This window comes from Scyliorhinus canicula, chromosome 1 (genome assembly GCF_902713615.1).
Source record: "Scyliorhinus canicula chromosome 1, sScyCan1.1, whole genome shotgun sequence".
Classification (NCBI taxonomy): Eukaryota; Metazoa; Chordata; class Chondrichthyes; order Carcharhiniformes; family Scyliorhinidae; genus Scyliorhinus; species Scyliorhinus canicula.
Genome location: NC_052146.1, coordinates 864,440 through 874,694, shown reverse-complemented (window position 1 = coordinate 874,694; position 10,255 = coordinate 864,440). Strand labels below are relative to the sequence as shown.

General features: G+C 52.5%; 1 non-coding gene across 1 annotated transcript; it reads left to right on the top strand.

Annotated features, from left to right (window-relative positions):
* Positions 1–5,392: 5,392 nt before the first annotated feature.
* Positions 5,393–5,464, top strand: trnag-ucc. The gene has a single exon. It is a non-coding gene; the product is annotated as a tRNA-Gly (tRNA).
* Positions 5,465–10,255: the final 4,791 nt, after the last annotated feature.

Genomic DNA, 10,255 nt, shown 5'->3' with positions numbered 1-10,255 from the left:
GAAAATGTTGACTCTGATTAGCTGCAGAATTGATAACAAACGTGCAGATTCTCATTGGGAAAATAATGCGAGATAAAAGCAGACGTTTTGGCAGTGAGCTATCGAGGGTGAATCCTCCACCTTCAGCGTGACTTTCTCAGCGATGGGCCAGCGACATTCTCCGTTCCCACGGCTGGGATTTCCCATTGTAGCCACCCCGGCCAATAGGAAACGCACGGGGAGGGGCTGCGCTGGCTACAGAACGGAGAATCTCTCCGGCAGAGAATTCACCCCAGTGTTTGACCAGAAGGGTTAGAGTGGCTGGGATAGTATATATTTATTATATATTTACCTGTACATATGTATATATATTTTATGTGACATATATTTTATTTATATACATATACATTATTGTCACAAGTAGGTTTACATTAACACAGCAGTGAAGTTACTGTGAAAAGCCCCTAGTCGCCACATTCCGGTGCCTGTTCGGGTCACAGAGGGAGAATTCAGAATGTCCAATTCACCTAACAGCACGTCTTTCGGGACTTGTGGGAGGAAACCGGAGCACCCGGAGGAACCCCACGCAGACACGGGAGAACGTGCAGACTCCGCACAGACAGTGACCCAAGCCGGGAGTCGACTGATATTTATATATATACAGATTTATTTATACACAAATAGATGTATATGGGGTGTGGATGGTAATGGCAACGCCAGCATTGACTGCCAATCCTTAATAGCCCTATGTTATAACCTGCCTGCTTCCCATTGGCTGGGGACTAATGACAATCCCACAATCCTGTGGGAGTATGAGCTTCCCCAATGAGGGGGGCGGAGAAATCATTAGCAGATTCCCTGCATAAATAAAGCTGGCCAGTTTGGAACCATAGAACATAGAACAGTACAGCACAGAGCAGGCCCTTCGGTTCAGTTTGGGGTAATGTTGGGGTTTGGGGTAATGTTGGGGTTTGGGGTAATGTTGGGGTTTGGGGGAATGTTGGGGTTTGGGGGAATGTTGGGGTTTGGGGGAATGTTGGGGTTTGGGGGAATGTTGGGGTTTGGGGGAATGTTGGGGTTTGGGGGAATGTTGGGGTTTGGGGGAATGTTGGGGTTTGGGGGAATGTTGGGGTTTGGGGGAATGTTGGGGTTTGGGGGAATGTTGGGGTTTGGGGGAATGTTGGGGTTTGGGGGAATGTTGGGGTTTGGGGGAATGTTGGGGTTTGGGGGAATGTTGGGGTTTGGGGGAATGTTGGGGTTTGGGGGAATGTTGGGGTTTGGGGGAATGTTGGGGAGTCTCTGTGTCGCTGGGGGTTCAGTAATTCACAGTTTGCCAATGACATCGGACTGAAACAAATATTGACTATCTCAACATATTTGGTGCATTCATCGCTACTGACACCGAATTGTTCACGTTTCCCAATGTGCGACACTCCTATGGCTGAAATAGAGGACCCCCTAGGCCTGGATGAAGCGGTCTGGCGGTATAGTACGTGATGCCTGTGGCAGCACCACTTCATCCTCATCGCCAGTGTATAATCCAACAAGGGAGGTGCAGGAACGCATGGAAGGGTAAACTGAACGCAATGTCAAACAGGAGAAAGATCATCCAGCAGAGGCAGCCCTGCAACTCAGGGGAACAGCTGCTTCCTATCCACCCTATCCGCGCCCCTCATAATCTTGTCCATCTCAATCAGGTCACCCCTCAGTCTTCTCTGCTCCAGGGAAACAACCCAAGCCTATCCAACCTCTTTATAACTGAAATGCTCCTTCCCAGCCAACATCCTGGTGAATCTCCTCTGCACCCCCTCCAGTGTAATCACATCCTTCCTATGATGTGGTGACCAGAATTACACACAGTGCTCCAGCTGTGGCCTCGCCAAAGGTCTCCAACTCCAACATGGCCTCCCTGCTTCTGTAATCTGTGCCCAGATTGATAAAGGCCAGTGTCCCATACGCCTTTTTCATCACTCTATTAACAAAAGAATAAAGAACAAAGAAAAGTACAGCACAGGAACAGGCCCTTCGGCCCTCCAAGCCTGCGCCAACCATGCTGCCCGTCTAAACTAAAATCTTCTGCACTTCCTGGGTCCGTATCCCTCTATTCCCATCCTATCCATGTATTTGTCAAGATGCCCCTTAAATGTCACTATCGTCCCAGCTTCCACCACCTCCTCCGGCAGCGAGTTCCAGGCACCCACTATCCTCTGTGTAAAAAAAAAACTTGCCTCGTACATCTCCTCTAAACCTTGCCCCTCGCACCTTAAACCTTTCCCCCTCGTAATTGACCCCTCTACCCTGGGGAAAAGTCTCTGACAATCCACTCTGTCTATGCCCCTCATAATTTTGTCGACCTAAACTACTAACCTGCCCTTCTGCCTTCAGAGATCTGTGGACAAATACGCCAAGGTCACTTTGTTCCTTGGAACTTCCCAGTGTCAGGCCATTCACAGTCTGCTTCCTTATCAAATTACTCCTTCCAAAGTGTCTCACCTCACACTTTTCAGGGTTAAATTCCATCAGCCACTTTTCTGCCCATTTGACCATCCCGTCGATATCTTCCTTTAATTCAGGACTCTCAGCCTGACTGTTAACCACCCGGCCAATCTTTGTGTCATTCCTGATCCACCCCCCCCCCCCCACATGGTCATCGAGGTCAGTTATATAAATGACAAAGAACAGGGGGCCCAGCACAGATCCCACCAGGGAGGTAACATACCGCCCTGGAGACCCGTTTGCAGCCACAGAACGTCTGTCTATTCCACTATAACTATTGCATTGTCATACTTATCCCCCCTCCCCTCTGCAACAGAACCAATCGTGGGGCCACGAGTTTGGCTGTTGCTGCTTTCCCCTGAGAGGCCATCCCCCCAACAGTATCCAACACGGTATATCTGATCTGCAGGGGAATGGCCACAGGAGATTCCTGCACTGCCTGCCTCGCTCTCTTGCTCTGTCTGATGGTCACCCATTCCCTTCCTGCCTGCGGAGCCTGAGCCTGCAGTGTGACCACCTCTCTATACAAGCTATCCATGGCACACTCTGCCTCGTGCATGCACAGTGCCTCCAGCCGCCACTCCAGCTCTGAAACCCTGACTTCCAGGAGCTGTAGATGGAGACACCTCAAATGAAATGACATGAAAATCACTTATTGTCACGAGTAGGCTTCAATGAAGTTACTGTGAAAAGCCCCTAGTCACCACATTCCGGCGCCTGTCCGGGGAGGCTGGTACGGGAATCGAACCGTGCTGCTGGCCTGCTTGGTCTGCTTTAAAAGCCAGCGATTTAGCCCTGTGCTAAACCAGCCCCAGTTTAGAAACACATACAGGTCCTGGGAACAGGAAATGCTCCTGGCCTCCCACATCGAGCAGGAAGAGCAGACCATGGCTTTTTTGTAAAAAATTATCCAGTATCCAATTCATTTTTCCAATTAAGGGGCGTGGCCAATCCACCTACCCTGCACATCTTTGGGTTGTGGGGGTGAGACCCACGCAGACACGGGGAGAATGTGCAAACTCCACACGGACAGTGACCCAGAGCCGGTATCGAACCTGGGACCTCGCCGCCGTGAGGCAGCAGTGCTAACCCACTGTGCCACCGCGCTGCCCTCTGCTGACATCTCTTCCCGTTAAATTTATCCTTTCAATATCAAATAATATTAACTAACATTAACGAGGGCCCTTTTTCGCTGGTCCATGTTATTATAGAATATATAATCGTCCTCAGCCAATCAGCTTTTTTAATTTTGTGGTTCTGCTTTCAGATTCACTCCTCCTTTTCCCGCCCAGCTTCGCTCCCCAATTCTTCTCTTTTTCAATTATTTAAGGTTCAGCTATTTAGACACAATTCCTAATATCAGTAACTCCCCAACCACTCAGATTACCGGTTTCCTGTGATGTCACAGTAGATTTTTATCTCAAACTGAGTGATCTGAAGTAAAGTATCCAACGGGGCCCTGTCACCCCGGTCAGCAACGGGGCCCTGTCAGCAACGGGGCCCTGTCACCCCGGTCAGCAACGGGGCCCTGTCAGCAACGGGGCCCTGTCACCCCGGTCAGCAACGGGGCCCTGTCACCCCGGTCAGCAACGGGGCCCTGTCACCCCGGTCAGCAACGGGGCCCTGTCACCCCGGTCAGCAACGGGGCCCTGTCACCCCGGTCAGCAACGGGGCCCTGTCACCCCGGTCAGCAACGGGGCCCTGTCACCCCGGTCAGCAACGGGGCCCTGTCACCCCGGTCAGCAACGGGGCCCTGTCACCCCGGTCAGCAACGGGGCCCTGTCACCCCGGTCAGCAACGGGGCCCTGTCACCCCGGTCAGCAACGGGGCCCTGTCAGCCCGGTCAGCAACGGGGCCCTGTCAGCCCGGTCAGCAACGGGGCCCTGTCAGCAACGGGGCCCTGTCACCCCGGTCAGCAACGGGGCCCTGTCACCCCGGTCATCAACGGGGCCCTGTCACCCCGGTCAGCAACAACGGGGCCCTGTCACCCCGGTCAGCAACAACGGGGCCCTGTCAGCAACAACGGGGCCCTGTCGGCATCAACGGGGCCCTGTCAGCATCAACGGGGCCCTGTCAGCATCAACGGGGCCCTGTCAGCATCTACGGGGCCCTGTCAGCATCGACGGGGCCCTGTCAGCATCGACGGGGCCCTGTCAGCATCAACGGGGCCCTGTCAGCATCTACGGGGCCCTGTCAGCATCGACGGGGCCCTGTCAGCATCGACGGGGCCCTGTCAGCAACGGGGCCCTGTCAGCAACGGGGCCCTGTCAGCAACGGGGCCCTGTCAGCATCAACGGGGCCCTGTCACCACGGTCAGCAACGGGGCCCGGTCAGCATCAACGGGGCCCTGTCAGCATCGACGGGGCCCTGTCAGCATCGACGGGGCCCTGTCAGCATCAACGGGGCCCTGTCAGCATCAACGGGGCCCTGTCAGCATCGACGGGGCCCTGTCAGCATCGACGGGGCCCTGTCAGCATCAACGGGGCCCTGTCAGCATCAACGGGGCCCTGTCAGCATCAACGGGGCCCTGTCAGCATCAACGGGGCCCTGTCGGCATCAACGGGGCCCTGTCGGCATCAACGGGGCCCTGTCAGCATCAACGGGGCCCTGTCAGCATTAACGGGGCCCGGTCAGCATCAACGGGGCCCTGTCAGCATCAACGGGGCCCTGTCAGCATCAACGGGGCCCGGTCAGCAACGGGGCCCTGTCAGCATTAACGGGGCCCGGTCAGCAACGGGGCCCTGTCACCCCTGTCAGCATCAACGGGGCCGAGGTGGAGATGGTTAGCAGTTTCAAATTCCGAGGGGTGCACATCACCAAAAATCTATCCTGGTCCACTCACGTCGACGCTATCACCAAGAAAGCACAACAACGCCTATACTTCCTCAGGAAACTAAGGAAATTAGTTTCCTAGTGAGCGATGGCGGTATAGTGGTGAGCATAGCTGCCTTCCAAGCAGTTGACCTGGGTTCGATTCCCGGCCATCACAATAACAAATTAGAAACTTTTAGGGGCTGGTTTAGCTCACTGGGCTAAATTGCTGGCTTTTAAAGCAGACCAAGCAGGCCAGCAGCACGGTTCGATTCCCGTACCAGCCTCCCCGGACAGGTGCCGGAATGTGGCGACTAGGGGCTTTTCACAGTAACTTCATTGAAGCCTACTCGTGACAATAAGCGATTTTCATTTCATTTCATTCAAATTTGGCATGTCCACATTAACTGTTACCAACTTTTACAGATGCACTATAGAGAGCATCCTATCTGGCTGGATCACAGCCTGGTATGGCAACTGCTCGGCCCAGGACCGCATGGAACTTCAGAGAGTCGTGAATACCGCCCAGTCCATCACACGATCCTGCCTCCCATCCATGGACTCCATCTACACCTCCCGCTGCCGGGGGAAAGCGGGCAGCATAATCAAAGACCCCTCCCACCCAGCTTACTCACTCTTCCAACTTCTTCCATCGGGCAGGAGATACAGAAGTCTGAGAACACGCACGGACAGACTCAAAAACAGCTTCTTCCCCACTGTCACCAGAGTCTTGAATGACCCTTATAGACTGAATTGATCTCTCCACACCTTCTGTACTGAGCAGTACTACATTCCGTATGCTTCACCCGATGTCTGTGTCTAAGTATTTCCATTGTGTATTTATGTGTCCGATATATTTTACTGTATGGAACAATCTGTCTGGACTGGACGCAGAACAATACTTTTCACTCAACCTCGGTACAGGTGACAATAAATTTAAATCTAATCCTCCTGAACAGCCCGTCCCAGCCCGTCCCAGACAGCCCGTCCCAGCCCGTTCCCCCGTCCCAGACGGCCGGGTCCCAGCCAGCCCGTCCCAGCCCGTCCCAGACAGCCCGTCCCAGCCCGTTCCCCCGTCCCAGCCCGTCCCAGACAGCCGGGTCCCAGACGGCCAGGTCCCAGACAGCCGGGTCCCAGCCCGTCCCAGCCCGTCCCAGCCGGGTCCCAGACGGCCAGGTCCCAGACAGCCGGGTCCCAGCCCGTCCCGGCCGGGTCCCAGACGGCCAGGTCCCAGACAGCCGGGTCCCAGCCCGTCCCGGCCGGGTCCCAGACGGCCGGGTCCCAGACGGCCGGGTCCCAGACGGCCGGGTCCCAGACGGCCGGGTCCCAGACGGCCGGGTCCCAGCCCGTCCCCCGTTCCAGACAGCCGGGTCCCAGACAGCTTCACCATAATGCTGACTGCAGGATACTGTGCCCAGAATGAGGGGGATGTCACAGAAACCTAACAAATCCCAACAGGACTGGACAGGGTAGATGCAGAAAGGATGTTCCCGATGAAATGAAATGAAAATCGCTTATTGTCACGAGTAGGCTTCAAATGAAGTTACTGTGAAAAGCCCCTAGTCGCCACATTCTGGCGCCTGTTCTGGGAGGCTGTTACGGGAATCGAACCGTGCTGCTGGCCTGCTTGGTCTGCTTTCAAAGCCAGCGATTTAGCTGTGTGCTAAACAATGGGGACAGGGTAGATGCAGGAAGGATGTTCCCAATGGGGACAGGGTAGATGCAGGAAGGATGTTCCCGATGGGGACAGGGTAGATGCATAAGAACATAAGAACTAGGAGCAGGAGTAGGCCATCTGGCCCCTCGAGCCTGCTCCGCCATTCAATGAGATCATGGCTGATCTTTTGTGGACTCAGCTCCACTTTCCGGCCCGAACACCATAACCCTTAATCCCTTTATTCTTCAAAAAACTATCTATCTTTACCTTAAAAACATGTAATGAAGGAGCCTCAACTGCTTCACTGGGCAAGGAATTCCATAGATTCACAACCCTTTGGGTGAAGAATTTCCTCCTAAACTCAGTCCTAAATCTACTTCCCCTTATTTTGAGGCTATGCCCCCTAGTTCTGCTGTCACCCGCCAGTGGAAACAAGCTGCCCGCATCTATCCTATCTATTCCCTTCATAATTTTAAATGTTTCTATAAGATCCCCCCTCATCCTTCTAAATTCCAACGAGTACAGTCCCAGTCTACTCAACCTCTCCTCATAATCCAACCCCTTCAGCTCTGGGATTAACCTAGTGAATCTCCTCTGCACACCCTCCAGTGCCAGTACGTCCTTTCTCAAGTAAGGAGACCAAAACTGAACACAATACTCCAGGTGTGGCCGCACTAACACCTTATACAATTGCAGCATAACTTCCCTAGTCTTAAACTCCATCCCTCTAGCAATGAAGGACAAAATTCCATTTGCCTTCTTAATCACCTGTTGCACTTGTAAACCAACCTTCTGTGACTCATGCACTAGCACACCCAAGTCTCTCTGAACAGCGGCATGCTTTAATATTTTATCGTTTAAATAATAATCCCGTTTGCTGTTATTCCTACCAAAATGGATAACCTCACATTTATCAACATTGTATTCCATCTGCCAGACCCGAGCCCATTCACTTAACCTATCCAAATCCCTCTGCAGACTTCCAGTATCTTCTGCACTTTTCGCTTTACCACTCATCTTAGTGTCATCTGCAAACTTGGACACATTGCCCTTGGTCCCCAACTCCAAATCATTTATGTAAATTGTGAACAATTGTGGGTCCAACACTGATCCCTGAGGGACACCACTAGCTACTGATTGCCAACCAGAGAAACACCCATTTATCCCAACTCTTTGCTTTCTATTAATTAACCAATCCTCTATCCATGCTACTACTTTACCCTTAATGCCATGCATCTTTATCTTATGCAGCAACCTTTTGTGTGGCACCTTGTCAAAGGCTTTCTGGAAATCCAGATATACCACATCCATCGGCTCCCCGTTATCTACTGCACTGGTAATGTCCTCAAAAAATTCCACTAAATTAGTTAGGCATGACCTGCCTTTTACGAACCCATGCTGCGTCTGCCCAATGGGACAATTTCTATCCAGATGCCTCGCAATTTCTTCCTTGATGATAGATTCCAGCATCTTCCCTACTACCGAAGTTAAGCTCACTGGCCTATAATTTCCTGCTTTCTGCCTACCTCCTTTTTTAAACAGTGGCGTCACGTTTGCTAATTTCCAATCCACCGGGACCACCCCAGAGTCTAGTGAATTTCGGTAAATTATCACTAGTGCATCTGCAATTTCCCTAGCCATCTCTTTTAGCACTCTGGGATGCATTCCAAAAGGGCCAGGAGTCTTGTCTACCTTTAGCCCCATTAGCTTGCCCATCACTCCCTCCTTAGTGATAACAATCCTCTCAAGGTCCTCACCTGTCATAGCTTCATTTCTATCAGTCGCTGGCATGTTATTTGTGTCTTCCACTGTGAAGACCGACCCAAAAAACCTGTTCAGTTCCTCAGCCATTTCCTCATTTCCCATTATTAAAACTCCCTTCTCATCCTCTAAAGGACCAATATTTACCTTAGCCACTCTTTTTTGTCTTATATGCAGGAAGGATGTTCCCGATGGGGACAGGGTAGATGCAGGAAGGATGTTCCCGATGGGGACAGGGTAGATGCAGGAAGGATGTTCCCGATGGGGACAGGGTAGATGCAGGAAGGATGTTCCCGATGGGGACAGGGTAGATGCAGGAAGGATGTTCCCGATGGGGACAGGGTAGATGCAGGAAGGATGTTCCCGATGGGGACAGGGTAGATGCAGGAAGGATGTTCCCGATGGGGACAGGGTAGATGCAGGAAGGATGTTCCCGATGGGGACAGGGTAGGTGCAGGAAGGATGTTCCCGATGGTGGGTGGGTCCAGAACCAGGGGTCAGTCTGGAGACCACAGAGTAGACCATTTAGGACGGAGATGAGGAGACATTTCTTCACCCAGAGAGTGGTCGGCCTGTGGAATTCAGTCCCACAGGAAGTAGTTGAGTCCAAAACATTGTGGGTGGGATTGTCTGGTCCGCCAGCCTGTGTGGAGCCCCCCCGTCGGAAGCAAGATTCTCCGTTCCCGCAGCCAGCCAATGGGGTTTGCCATTGTGGTCATCCCCACGCCATGGGGAAACCACGGGAGTGGGAACGCTGCCCGCGGACTGGAGGATTCCTGACGGAGAATTCTGCTGTGTTTGTTTGCCAAAAGCTAAAGAAATTCGGCATGTCTGCATCGCCTCTCTCAAACTTCTATAGATGTGCGATAGAGAGCATCCTATCCGGCTCCATCACAGCCTGGGTACGGCAACTGCTCGATCCAAGATCGCGAGAAACTGCAGAGTGTGGTGAACTCAGCCCAACACATCACACAAGCTTGCCATCCTCACATTGATTCTGTCTACACCTCCCGCTGCCTCAGGAAGGCAGACAGCATTATCAGAGACCCCTCCCACCCAGGCATTGCCTTCTTCCAGACCCTTCCATCAGGCAGAAGGTACAGACGTCTGAAGACTCGCACATCCAGACATAGGAACAGCTTCTTCCCCACAGCTACAAGACTCCTCAACGACTCCCCCTCGGACTGATCTGTTCCCTGTAAGAACACTATTCACGACGCCCTATGCTGCTCTTGCTCATGTATTTGCTTTGTTTGGCCACTTGTTCCGCACTGTAACCAATCACTGTTTGTCGATGTTCCATTTGTCAATGTTCTCTGTTGATTATTCTTGTGTCTGCTATGTACGTACTGTGTACGTTCCCTCGGCCGCAGAAAAATACTTTTCACTGTACTTCAGTACATGTGACAATAAAACAAATCAATCAATCAAATCAAAGCAGTTACAGGGGGAAGGGGATCAAAGGATATGGGGGGAAACGGGATCTGGGGGGGAAACGGGATCTGGGGGGGAAAACGGGATCTGGGGGGGAAAACGGGATCAGGGGGAAAA